General features: G+C 40.9%; 1 protein-coding gene across 1 annotated transcript in view; it reads left to right on the forward strand.

Moving 5' to 3' along the window:
- ZSCAN25 (zinc finger and SCAN domain containing 25) overlaps positions 1 to 13,872 on the forward strand; it is a 122,375-nt gene that overhangs the window by 60,644 nt on the left and 47,859 nt on the right. The window lies entirely within an intron of this gene.

The raw sequence follows: 13,872 nt of genomic DNA on the forward strand, positions 1-13,872 counted from the left end.
ATGCAATGCCCTCTGCCTGGAGTGTACCTGTGCCCCCTAGATGACTCCTATACATTCTTCCAAGCCCAGATAGACCCCTTCTGTTAAAGTCTTTGCTTACGAACCTCCTCACACAGATGTCACCATTTCCTCCTCTTGATGCCTACTATCCCCCTCACACAGTCCCATTGTCCTATTTCCTCTCTACCACCATTGTGGGTTTCTGTGCATGTTTCCCTTAGCAGAGGTGAGCTCCTTAAGGGCACAGTCTGGTATTATTTACTGTCATGACCCTGGTCACTAGCAGGGTTCTATACACACAGTGGGTGACCAGAAAGTGTGGTGGAGTTGACTTGTTTGAGATTGCTGGCCCCTGCATGTCATCCCCTCTGACTCTGTGGTGATAGTGACGGCCTAATTGTTGCTTGGGACTCAAATGCAGCCAGCAATTGGTCTTGTCTGGAAAGGAAAATAATAGAAGACATGTTCTGCCACTTAATTTCTCATAAGGTAACATAACATGAAGAGACTTACCTGTTGAGAGTTGTACTGAATGTGTCAAGGAAGATACTGTGTATCAGAAGAACACCCAGCTACCCTGTGCCTCTCCTCTATTCATTCCTGTATTAAAACATTCATCATGCATTTTAAAGGCTGTGCTCCCAGTACTTAGGGTACAAAATTGACTAAGACCCAGACATTAGCGCAATTGTTTTGATTTGTATATCACACAAATAAGTGAGAACATGCAATGCCTGTATTTCTGTGCCTGGCTTATTTCACTTAACATAATGACCTCCAGTTCCATCCACATTATTACAAGTAACAGAATCTCATGCTTTTTTCATGGCTGAATTGTACTCCATTGTGTATGAGTAGAGTATTCTCTTTATCCATTCATCTGTTGATGCACACGTAGGTTTCTTCCAAATCTTGGCAGTTATGGATAGTGGGAACATGGGAATGAAGATATCTCTTCAATATATGGATTTCCTTTCTTCCAGCTATATACCCAGCACAAGGATTTCTGGATCTTACGATATCTCTATTTTAATGTTTTGAGGAACCTCCAAACTGTTCTCTATAGTGGTTGTACTAATTTACACCAACAGTGTACAAGAATTTCCTTTTCTCCACATTCTCGCTGGCATTTGTTATTGCCTGTCTTTTGGATAAAAACCATTTTAGCTGGGGTGAGATGATATTGTAGTTTTGATTTGCATTTCTCTAATGATCAATGATGCTGGGCACCTTTTCATATGCCTATGTGGCGTTTGTGTGTCTTCTTTTGAGAAATGTCTATTTAAATCTTTTGCCCATTTTTTGATTATTAGGATTATTAATTTTTTTCTGAAGAGTTGTTTGTGTTCTGTGTATATTCTGGTTGTTCATCTGTTGTTGGAGCGTTAGTCTGAAAATATTTTCCCACATTCTGTGGTTTGAGTTGTCACTTTGTTGATTGCTTTCTTTGCAGCACAGAAACTTTTTAACTTGTGATTCCATTTGTCCATTTTTGCCTTGGTTTCCTGTGCTTGTGGGGTATTACTTCAGGATTTTTTGTACAGACTAATGTCCTGAAGAATTTCCACAATGTTTCCTGTAGCAGTTTCATCGTTTGAGGTCTTGGATTTCAGTTCTTTTTTCTTTTTTTTTTCTTTTTTTGAGACAGAGTCTCACTCTGTTGCCTAGGCTGGGGTGCATTGGCATGATCTCAGCTCACTGCAACCTCCACCTCCTGGGTCCGAGTGACTCTCCCACCTCAGCCAACTGAGTAGCTGGGACTACAGGCATGCACTACCATGCCCAGCTAACTTTTATATTTTTTGGTAGAGATGGGATTTCATCTTGTTTGCCAGGCTGGTCTTCAAATCCTGACCTCAAGTGATCCACTCGCCTAAGCTTCTCAAAGTGCTGGGATTACAGGAATGAGCCACCGCACTTGGCCAAATTTCAGTCTTTCATCCACTTTGATTTGATTTTTGTGCCTGGTGAGGTGTAGGGGTCTAGTTTCATTCTTCTGTATAATGATATTCAGCTTTCCCAGCACCAGAAGAGACCGTCTTTTCCTCAGTGTATGTTCTTGACAACATTGTCGAAAACGAATTCACTGTAGGTGTGTGGATTTGTTTCTGGGTGCTCCATTCAATTTCATTGGTCAATATGTCTGTTTTTATACAAGAACCATGCTGTTTTGGTTACTATACCTCTGTAGTATAAGTTGAAGTCAGGTAATATGATTTCTCCAGTTTTGTTCCTTTTGCTGAAGATATCTTTGGCTGTTCTGGGTCTTTTGTGATTCTATAGAAATGTTAGAATTTTTTCTTCTATTTATTTGAAGAATGTCATTGGTATTTTGAGGGATTGCATTGAATCTGTACATTGCTTTGGGTGGTGGGGACAGTTTTAACAATATTGATTCTTACAGTATGTAAACATGGAATATCCTTTTGTTCTTGTGTCTTCTTTAATTTCCTTCATCAGTGTTTTACAGTATTCTTTGTAGACATCTCTCTCTTCTTTAAGTTAATTCCTAGGTATTTAGTTTTATTTGTGGTATTGTAAAAGGGATTACTTTTTTATTTTTGCCAGATTGTTCACTATTTGCATATAGAAATGCTACTAATTTTTGTATGTAGATTTCATATCCTGCAACTTTACTGAATATGTTTATCAGTTCTAATAGTTCTTTGGTGGAGTCCTTAGGTTTTTGCAAATATCATTTGGAAATCATTTGGAATTACCATTTGGAAGACTTTTTAAAATATCATTTCTAAACATTACTTGGAAATCATTTGAACATTTTCTTGCTTCCTGGCACAAAATATGTCCTAGGCTTGTCTTGAACATTCCTAACCCTGACCCTGGAATCAGGCATTTCTCTAAAGAGCTTTGGTTCCTTTCCGTAGAAAATGGTATTCATAAGCAAAGATCTGGGCACTAAGTGTACTCATTGGTATTGAAATGTCATTGTTACCTTGCCCTATCAGTGAAGAGAAGTAGGAAATATATGGGTTTTTTTTGTACACACACACAAACACATATATATATTTACGTCTATCTATATAACTATCTGTCATCGATCTGTTATCTATCACCTATCTACCCATCTTATCTATCTAGAAGGGTATGAATATACACGAATATATCCATTCCAATCTAATTTCATAGGATTCATGCTGGTTTTCTCCCTTTCTGAATCCATGACTCCCTTCTGCTAAGGTGAGAAGCCTGGCTTCCATCATCCTTAATATATTTACTTATTTGATCAATTCCCTTTATGTAGACAAATCTCACCCATTGCTTCCCACTCATGGATGCCCTCCTCACCTCACTTGGATTCTCCATGCCATATTTAGGCTCTGGCTGCTCTTTTAGGCCACCCCTCTGTATGGACCCCTTCTCTGCTTTCCTGGGCTCCCACACCCAGGCAGGTTGTTTCCACATGAACACCCACTTTGTCCTCATCCTACCTGGTCTCTGACTTGGAACCACCATGACTGTCTTCTCTACCTTAATGTGTGGCCACCAACTGGCTGCCACCCACCTAATGCCTAGGACTAAATTATTCAGAAAGGAAAAATAAAGGAAGAAATAGGAAAAGAACAGGAATGAGTATTTTTAGCCTTGTTGCCCAATCAATTGACCAGTTGACTGTTTTTTATTAAGTGTTGTTTGCATTAAGACAGTTGGGAGTTGAGGATGGAATGCAAGAGGTGTAGGAAAACATGTTTCCTGTCTCCCAGAAATATCAGGGGAGATGGGCTGAAAATATTAAATCAAAACTAATAATATAATAATGGCTTCAGTTATATGTTACAAAATATATGTGCTACACATATACACCATGGAATACTATGCAGCCATCAAAAAGGATGAGTTTGCGTCCTTTGTAGGGACATGGATGCAGCTGGAATCCATCATTCTTAGCAAACTATCACAAGAAGAGAAACCAAACACCGCATGTTCTCACTCATAGGGGGGAACTGAACAATGAGATCACTTGGACTCGGGAAGGGGAACATCACACACGGGCCTATCATGGGGAGGGGGGAGGAGGGAGGGATTGCACTGGGGAGTATACATGATATAAACGTCATGCACATGTACCCTAGAACTTAAAGTATAATAAAAAAAATAAAAATAAAAAAATAAAAAATAAAATAATAAAATAAATAAAATAAAAATCTATAAAAATTGAAAAAAAAAAAAAACAAAAACAAAATATATGTGCTACAAAAAGGTATAATTTTTTTATTTTTTGAGATGCAGTCTCACTCTATCACCCAGGCTGGAGTTCAGTGGGGTGATCTTGGCTCACTGCAGTCTCTGCTTCCCAGGTTCAAGCAATTGCTTGCCTCAGCATCCTGGGTAGCTGAGATTACAGGCATGTGCCACCACACGTAGCTAATTTTTGTATTTTTTGTAGAAATGGGGCTTCACTGTGTTGGTCAGGCTGGTCTCGAACTCCTGGCCTCAGGTGATCTGCCCGCCTTGGCCTCCCAGAGTGCTGGGATTATAGGTGTGAGCCACTGTGCCTGGTCAAAAATGTCATAATTAAACTATGAATATTCTTTCTAAACAATGGGCAAAGTCATAGTGGATTAGCTCTCACCTATGTTAATAATCAAACTGTAATTCTGACAAAGGCCCCACACCAACAGTGATTACAATGATCAAAATATTTACTTGTTGGCTCTCAGTCATTCAGTTCTATAGATTTCTCCTTAATGTGCAGGAAAGCATACAATAATACTTTTGTAAAGAGGTTTTTATTGATTAGCCTAATATAAAACTTACTATAGAATACTCCAGATATAATGTGATATAAATGCCACTGTTAGAGCCATCAAAATAATTCTTATTTTCATTAATGATTGTGGATGAAATTATTGAGAAATGTTTATTCTGTTATCAGAGCTCAGGAGGAGTTAGTGGTGCTAACTGGGGGTGGTGGAGATAGTCCTATGAGAAGCAGAGAAGCCAAATCTACTTCCCCAGCACTGATTGGGTCATCTCCTTTATATTACCAAGTATAACACTCTATACAGACCATGAGAGAGCACAATACATGCAGAGAATCCCTGGTTATTTATGCAGTACGTTGGATAAAGCCCATCTTCATTTCAGGGTTCTATTCACAAAGTAATTTGAGGTCTCTGGGGTTCTGGGGCACGGCTTTCTTGAAGAGCAAAGCAGAAGTCCTTAGGGAAATCAGGCTCCACTTATGGTCTCATCCCTTGACTCAGCCATTAGAACAATGGGTTTTTCTGTTTTAAGAATTCCTCCAAAGCGCAATTTCAGGGGGATCTGCAACAGTTAAACAAGCATATTGAGAAGCATTAAATAAAGCAAAAGTAGAAAGTGTAGCATCAAAGTAAAAAATGCATTAATGACAATAATGCTTTGTAAACATATAAAAACTACTTTCAGTATTATAAATCTTGGATTCTTTATACTTACTCAATAAGATGTGTGAAGAGTGGATAGTGAGAGCATTCATCATCAATCATTTAACAGAATATTTATGAGCACCTATTCTGTGTGAGGCTTGACCTGAGACAATTTCATGGGAACCCGTGTTCTTTTTTGATTTAAATTTTAAGAAAATAGATGAGTTTTAAAAATTTAAACCAGATTATTAGGTATAATGGTAAACTATTTTTAAAGCATCTTATGAAGTTAATTCAGCCTGTCTCAGCCCACTTCTCCAAATGTACACAATGTTTTAAGCAAATGGTGTGATTGGCCAGTCCCCAGGCTCCACAAATATGACATGTCCGGTGTCTCCTTGTGTCCACACAAGTTGTTCTTTAGCATAGAGTGGGTCCAACCCAGCTTCCATCTGGTGCATTCCTAACCATCCTTCAAGAGTCAACCAGGGCATCATCTCCCCAACAAGCCTCTTCCATGACCTCAGCAGGCAAGTGCTGGAGAGGGTCCCACTGGTGCTTCCTCACAGTTTTAACAGCCGAACATGCAGTGGCTGTCATCCTGGGATGCTCACAGAAGTCACACGCATGGGGAGCTTTTAAAAACCACAGCTTCACTGGGCGTGGAGGCTCAGGCCTATAATCTCAGCATTTTGGGAGGCTGAGGCAGGCAGATCATGAGGTGAGGAATTCGAGGCTAGCCTGGCCAAGAGACCAGAACGGCCTATATTGTGAAACCCCATCTCTACTAAAAATACAAAAATTAGCCAGGCATGGTGGTGGGCGCCTGTAATCCCAGCTACTCAAGAGGCTGAGGCAGAAGAATTTCTTGAACCCAGGAGGAGGAGGTTGAACTGAGCTGAGATCAGACCATTGCACTCCAAATCCAGCCTGAGTGACAGAGTAAGACTGCAACTCAAACAAACAAACAAACAAACATAAAACCCACAGGTTCCTGAGCCTATCAGAAATGAGAAGGGGTTGCCCAGGGGCCTAACAATGAGGAGGCAGGGAGCATTGAGGGTGATCTGGAGAGACTCCAAAATGTCCCATCTATCCAGAGACATGAAAAAGAAGGCATCGTGCCCAACTCATTCCATGAGGGTCACATGATCCAAATCAGAAAAAATCAGGACCGCAAAGGAAGATGGCATGCCAGTGTCATTCATGAGCATCAGTGCAAAAATCCTGAGCAAAATAGTACCAAGTCAGAGACAGCAGTGTTCAAAGATGATACACCATGACCAAGTTGAATTTAAACCTGAGACTCAAGAATAGTTAACAGAGGAGGGGCGGAGCAAGATGGCCGAATAGGAACAGCTCCAGTCTCCAACTCCCAGCGCGAGTGACACAGAAGACCGGTGATTTCTGCATTTTCAACTGAGGTACTGGGGTCATCTCTCTAGGGAGTGCCGGACAATCGGTGCTGGTCAGCTACTGCAGCCTGACCAGCCTGAGCTGAAGCAGGGCGAGGCATCGCCTCACCTGGAAGCGCAAGGGGGAAGGAAATCCGTTTTCCTAGCCAGGGGAACTGAGACACACAAAACCTGGAAAATCGGGTAACTCCCACCCCAATACTGCGCTTTAAGGAAACAGGCACACCAGGAGAATATATCCCATACCTGGCCGGGAGGGTCCCACGCCCACGGAGCCTCCCTCACTGCTAACACAGCCGTCTGCGCGCGATCTATACGCAAGGCAGCAGCGAGGCTGGGGGAGGGGCGCCGCCATTGCTGGCTTAAGTAGGTAAACAAAGCCGTTGGGAAGCTCGAACTGGGTGGAGCTCACAGCAGCTCAAGGAAGCCAGCCTGTCTCTGTAGACTCTACCTCTGCGGACAGCGCACAGCTGCAGTCCATTAGGGGAAAGAGCGGGGCGTTGCAGACGCGAATGACTCTGTCTGACAGCTTTGGGGAGAGCTGTGGATCTCCTAACGCAGAGGTTGAGATCTCAGAACGGACAGACTGCCTGCTCAGGTGGGTCCCTGACCCCTGAGTAGCCTAGCTGGGAGACATCCCCCACTAGGGGCAGTCTGACACCCCACACCTCACAGGGTGGAGTCACCCCTGAGAGGAAACTACCAAAGAAAGAATCAGACAGGTACACTCGCTGTTCAGCAATATTCTATCTTCGGCAACCTCTGCTGCTGACACCCAGGAAAACAGGGTCTGGAGTGGACCTCAAGCAATCTCCAACAGACCAACAGACAGTCCTTCTGACTGTCAGACGGAAAACTATCAAACAGGAAGGACATCTCTACCAAAACCCCATCAGTACGTCACCATCATCAAAGACCAGAGAGACAGATAAAACCACAAAGATGGGGAAGAAGCAGGGCAGAAAAGCTGGAAATTCAAAAAATAAGAGCACATCTCCCCCTGCAAAGGAGCGCAGCCCATCGCCAGCAACGGATCAAAGCTGGTCAGAGAATGACTTTGACGAGATGAGAGAAGAAGGCTTCAGTCCATCAAACCTCTCAGAGCTAAAGGAGGAATTACGTACCCAGCGCAAAGAAACTAAAAATCTTGAAAAAAAAGTGGAAGAATTGACAGCTAGACTAATTAATGCAGAGAAGATCATAAACGAAATGACAGAGATGAAAACCATGACACGAGAAATACGTGACAAATGCACAAGCTTCAGTAACCGACTCGATCAACTGGAAGAAAGAGTATCAGCGATTGAGGATCAAATGAATGAAATGAAGCGAGAAGAGAAACCAAAAGAAAAAAGAAGAAAAAAAATGAACAAAGCCTGCAAGAAGTATGGGATTATGTAAAAAGACCAAATCTACGTCTGATTGGGGTGCCTGAAAGTGAGGGGGAAAATGGAACCAAGTTGGAAAACACTCTTCAGGATATCATCCAGGAGAACTTCCCCAACCTAGTAGGGCAGGCCAACATTCAAATTCAGGAAATACGGAGAACGCCACAAAGATACTCCTCCAGAAGAGCAACTCCAAGACACATAATTGCCAGATTCACCAAAGTTGAAATGAAGGAAAAAATCTTAAGGGCAGCCAGAGAGAAAGGTCGGGTTACCCACAAAGGGAAGCCCATCAGACTAACAGCAGACCTCTCGGCAGAAACTCTACAAGCCAGAAGAGAGTGGGGGCCAATATTCAAGTTCTTAAAGAAAAGAATTTTCAACCCAGAATTTCATATCCAGCCAAACTAAGCTTCATCAGTGAAGGAGAAATAAAATCCTTTACAGATAAGCAAATGCTTAGAGATTTTGTCACCACCAGGCCTGCCTTACAAGAGACCCTGAAGGAAGCCCTAAACATGGAAAGGAACAACCGGTACCAGCCATTGCAAAAACATGCCAAAATGTAAAGAACATCGAGGCTAGGAAGAAATTGCATCAACTAACGAGCAAAATAACCAGTTAATATCATAATGACAGGATCAAGTTCACACATAACAATATTAACCTTAAATGTCAATGGACTAAATGCTCCAATAAAAGACACAGACTGGCAAACTGGATAAAGAGTCAAGACCCATCAGTCTGCTGTATTCAGGAGACCCATCTCACATGCAGAGACATACATAGGCTCAAAATAAAGGGATGGAGGAAGATCTACCAAGCAAATGGAGAACAAAAAAAAGCAGGGGTTGCAATCCTAGTCTCTGATAAAACAGACTTTAAACCATCAAAGATCAAAAGAGACAAAGAAGGCCATTACATAATGGTAAAGGGATCAATTCAACAGGAAGAGCTAACTCTCCTAAATATCTATGCACCCAATACAGGAGCACCCAGATTCATAAAGCAAGTCCTTAGAGACCTACAAAGAGACTTAGACTCCCATACAATAATAATGGGAGACTTCAACACTCCACTGTCAACATTAGACAGATCAACGAGACAGAAAGTTAACAAGGATATCCAGGAATTGAACTCATCTCTGCACCAAGCGGACCTAATAGACATCTATAGAACTCTCCACCCCAATCAACAGAATATACATTCTTCTCAGCACCACATCGCACTTATTCCAAAATTGACCACATAATTGGAAGTAAAGCACTCCTCAGCAAATGTACAAGAACAGAAATTATAACAAACGGTCTCTCAGACCACAGTGCAATCAAACTAGAACTCAGGACTAAGAAACTCAATCAAAACGCTCAACTACATGGAAACTGAACAACCTGCTCCTGAATGACTACTGGGTACATAACGAAATGAAAGCAGAAATAAAGATGTTCTTCGAAACCAATGAGAACAAAGATACAACATACCAGAATCTCTGGGACACATTTAAAGCAGTGTGTAGAGGGAAATTTATAGCACTAAATGCCCACAAGAGAAAGCAGGAGAGATCTAAAATGGACACTCTAACATCACAATTAAAAGAACTAGAGAGGCAAGAGCAAACACATTCAAAAGCTAGCAGAAGGCAAGAAATAACTAAGATCAGAGCAGAACTGAAGGAGATAGAGACACAAAAAACCCTCCAAAAAATCAATGAATCCAGGAGTTGGTTTTTTGAAAAGATCAACAAAATTGACAGACCGCTAGCAAGACTAATAAAGAAGAAAAGAGAGAGGAATCAAATAGTCGCAATAAAAAATGATAAAGGGGATATCACCACCGACCCCACAGAAATACAAACAACCATCAGAGAATACTAAATGCCTCTACGCAAATCAACTAGAAAATCTAGAAGAAATGGATAATTTCCTGGACACTTACACTCTCCAAGACTAAACCAGGAAGAAGTTGAATCCCTGAATAGACCAATAGCAGGCTCTGAAATTGAGGCAACAATTAATAGCCTACCCACCAAAAAAAGTCCAGGACCAGATGGATTCACAGCTGAATTCTACCAGAGGTACAAGGAGGAGCTGGTACCATTCCTTCTGAAACTATTTCAATCAATAGAAAAAGAGGGAATCCTCCCTAACTCTTTTTATGAGGCCAACATCATCTGATACCAAAGCCTGGCAGAGACACAACAAAAAAAGAGAATTTTAGGCCAATATCCCTGATGAACATCGATGCAAAAATCCTCAATAAAATACTGGCAAACCGGATTCAGCAGCACATCAAAAAGCTTATCCACCATGATCAAGTGGGCTTCATCCCTGGGATGCAAGGCTGGTTCAACATTCGCAAATCAATCAACGTAATCCAGCATATAAACAGAACCAAAGACAAGAACCACATGATTATCTCAATAGATGCAGAAAAGGCTTTTGACAAAATTCAACAGCCCTTTATGCTAAAAACGCTCAATAAATTCGGTATTGATGGAACGTACCTCAAAATAATAAGAGCTATTTATGACAAACCCACAGCTAATATCATACTGAATGGGCAAAAACTGGAAAAATTCCCTTTGAAAACTGGCACAAGACAGGGATGCCCTCTCTCACCACTCCTATTCAACATAGTGTTGGAAGTTCTGGCTAGGGCAATCAGGCAAGAGAAAGAAATCAAGGGTATCCAGTTAGGAAAAGAAGAAGTCAAATTGTCCCTGTTTGCAGATGACATGATTGTATATTAGAAAACCCCATTGTCTCAGCCCAAAATCTCCTTAAGCTGATAAGCAACTTCAGCAAAGTCTCAGGATACAAAATTAATGTGCAAAAATCACAAGCATTCTTATACACCAGTAACAGACAAGCAGAGAGCCAAATCAGGAATGAACTTCCATTCACAATTGCTTCAAAGAGAATAAAATACCTAGGAATCCAGCTTACAAGGGATGTAAAGGACCTCTTCAAGGAGAACTACAAACCACTGCTCAGTGAAATCAAAGAGGACACAAACAAATGGAAGAACATACCATGCTCATGGATAGGAAGAATCAATATCGTGAAAATGGCCATACTGCCCAAGGTGATTTATAGATTCAATGCCATCCCCATCAAGCTACCAATGACTTTCTTCACAGAATTGGAAAAAACGGCTTTAAAGTTCATATGGAACCAAAAAAGAGCCCGCATTGCCAAGACAATCCTAAGTCAAAAGGACAAAGCTGGAGGCGTCACGCTACCTGACTTCAAACTATACTAGAAGGCTACAGTAACCAAAACAGCATGGTACTGGTACCACAACAGAGATATAGACCAATGGAACAGAACAGAGTCCTCAGAAATAATACCACACATCTACAGCCATCTGATCTTTGACAAACCTGAGAGAAACAAGAAATGGGGAAAGGATTCCCTATTTAATAAATGGTGCTGGGAAAATTGGCTAGCCATAAGTAGAAAGCTGAAACTGGATCCTTTCCTTACCCCTTATACGAAAATTAATTCAAGATGGATCAGAGACTTAAATGTTAGACCTAATACCATAAAAACCCTAGAAGAAAATCTAGGTAGTACCATTCAGGACATAGGCATGGGCAAGGACTTCATGTCTAAAACACCAAAAGCAACGGCAGCAAAAGCAAAAAGACACATGGGATCTAATTAAACTAAAGAGCTTTTGCACAGCTAAAGAAACTACCATCAGAGTGAACAGGCAACCTACAGAATGGGAAAAAATTTTTGCAACCTACTCATCTGACAAAGGGCTAATATCCAGAATCTACAAAGAACTCAAACAAATATACAAGAAAAAAAAAACAAACCCCATCAAAAAGTGGGGAAGGATATGAACAGACATTTCTCAAAAGAAGACATCCATACAGCCAACAGACACATGAAAAAATGCTCATCATCTCGCCATCAGAGAAATGCAAATTAAAACCACAATGAGATACCATCTCACACCAGTTAAAATGGCAATCATTAAGAAGTCAGGAAACAACAGGTGTTGGAGAGGATGTGGAGAAATAGGAACACTTTTACACTGTTGGTGGGATTGTAAACTAGTTCAACCATTATGGAAAACAGTATGGCGATTCCTCAAGGATCTAGAACTAAATGTACCATATGACCCAGCCATCCCACTACTGGGTATATACCCAAAGGATTATAAATTACTCTACTACAAAGACACATGCACACGTATGTTTATTGCGGCACTATTCACAATAGCAAAGACTTGGAATCAACCCAAATGTCCATCTGTGACAGACTGGATTAAGAAAATGTGGCACATATACACCATGGAATACTATGCAGCCATAAAAAAGGATGAGTTTGCGTCCTTTGTAGGGACATGGATGCAGCTGGAATCCATCATTCTTAGCAAACTATCACAAGAAGAGAAACCAAACACCGCATGTTCTCACTCATAGGTGGGAACTGAACAATGAGATCACTTGGACTCGGGAAGGGGAACATCACACACTGGGGCCTATCATGGGGAGGGGGGAGGAGGGAGGGATTGCATTGGGGAGTTATACATGATATAAACGTCATGCACATGTACCCTAGAACTTAAAGTATAAAAAAAAAAAAAAAAAAAAATAGTTAACAGAGAAAAAGTATAAATATCAATGATTTCATCAACAGATTAAAGGAGAATGATTATAAGATCATCTCAATTGTTTTAGGAAGAGACTTTGATAGTTCAGTAATAAATATTAATAATATATGATAATATGCGACTCCCATTTATGATAAAAAAACTTCAACAACTAATAGCAGTGAATTTTTCTAAATCTGATGAAAGCATCTACCAAAAAAACCTTAGAGAAAACATTATTCTTAGTAGTATAAAAACATTATGCTCTTATACCTTCTTAATGTTTACCATGTGCACAAATTATCTTTTCAAAACTAGTAACTTTTTTTTTTTTTATTATACTCTAAGTTCTAGGGTACATGTGCATAACGTGCAGGTTTGTTACATATGTATACTTATGCCATGTTGGTGTGCTGCACCCATCAACTCGTCAGCACCCATCAATTCATCATTTATATCATGTATAACTCCCCAATGCAATCCCTCCCTCCTCCCCCTCCCCATGACAGGCCCCAGTGTGTGATGTTCCCCTTCCAGAGTCCAAGTGATCTCATGTTCATTCCCACCTATGAGTGAGAACATGCGGTGTTTGGTTGTCTCTTCTTGTGATAGTAGTTGCTAAGAATGATGGTTTCCAGCTGCATCCATGTCCCTACAAAGGTTGCAAACTCATCCTTTTTTATGGCTGCATAGTATTCCATGGTGTATATGTGCCACATTTTCTTAATCTAGTCTGTCACAGATGGACATTTGGGTTGATTCCAAGTCTTTGCTATTGTGAATAGTGCCGCAATAAACATACGTGTGCATGTGTCTTTGTAGTAGAGTAATTATAATCCTTGGGTATATACCCAGTAGTGGGATGGCTGGGTCATATGGTACATCTAGTTCTAGATCCTTGAGGAATTGCCATACTGTTTTCCATAATGGTTGAACTAGTTTACAGTCCCACCAACAGTGTAAAAGTGTTCCTATTTCTCCACATCCTCTCCAACACCTGTTGTTTCCTGACTTCTTAATGATTGCCATTCTAACTGGTGTGAGACGGTATCTCATTGTGGTTTTGATTTGCATTTCTCTGATGGCGAGTGATGA

This window comes from Trachypithecus francoisi, unplaced genomic scaffold (assembly GCF_009764315.1).
Source record: "Trachypithecus francoisi isolate TF-2019V2 unplaced genomic scaffold, Tfra_2.0 Lachesis_group4, whole genome shotgun sequence".
Lineage (NCBI taxonomy): Eukaryota > Metazoa > Chordata > Mammalia > Primates > Cercopithecidae > Trachypithecus > Trachypithecus francoisi.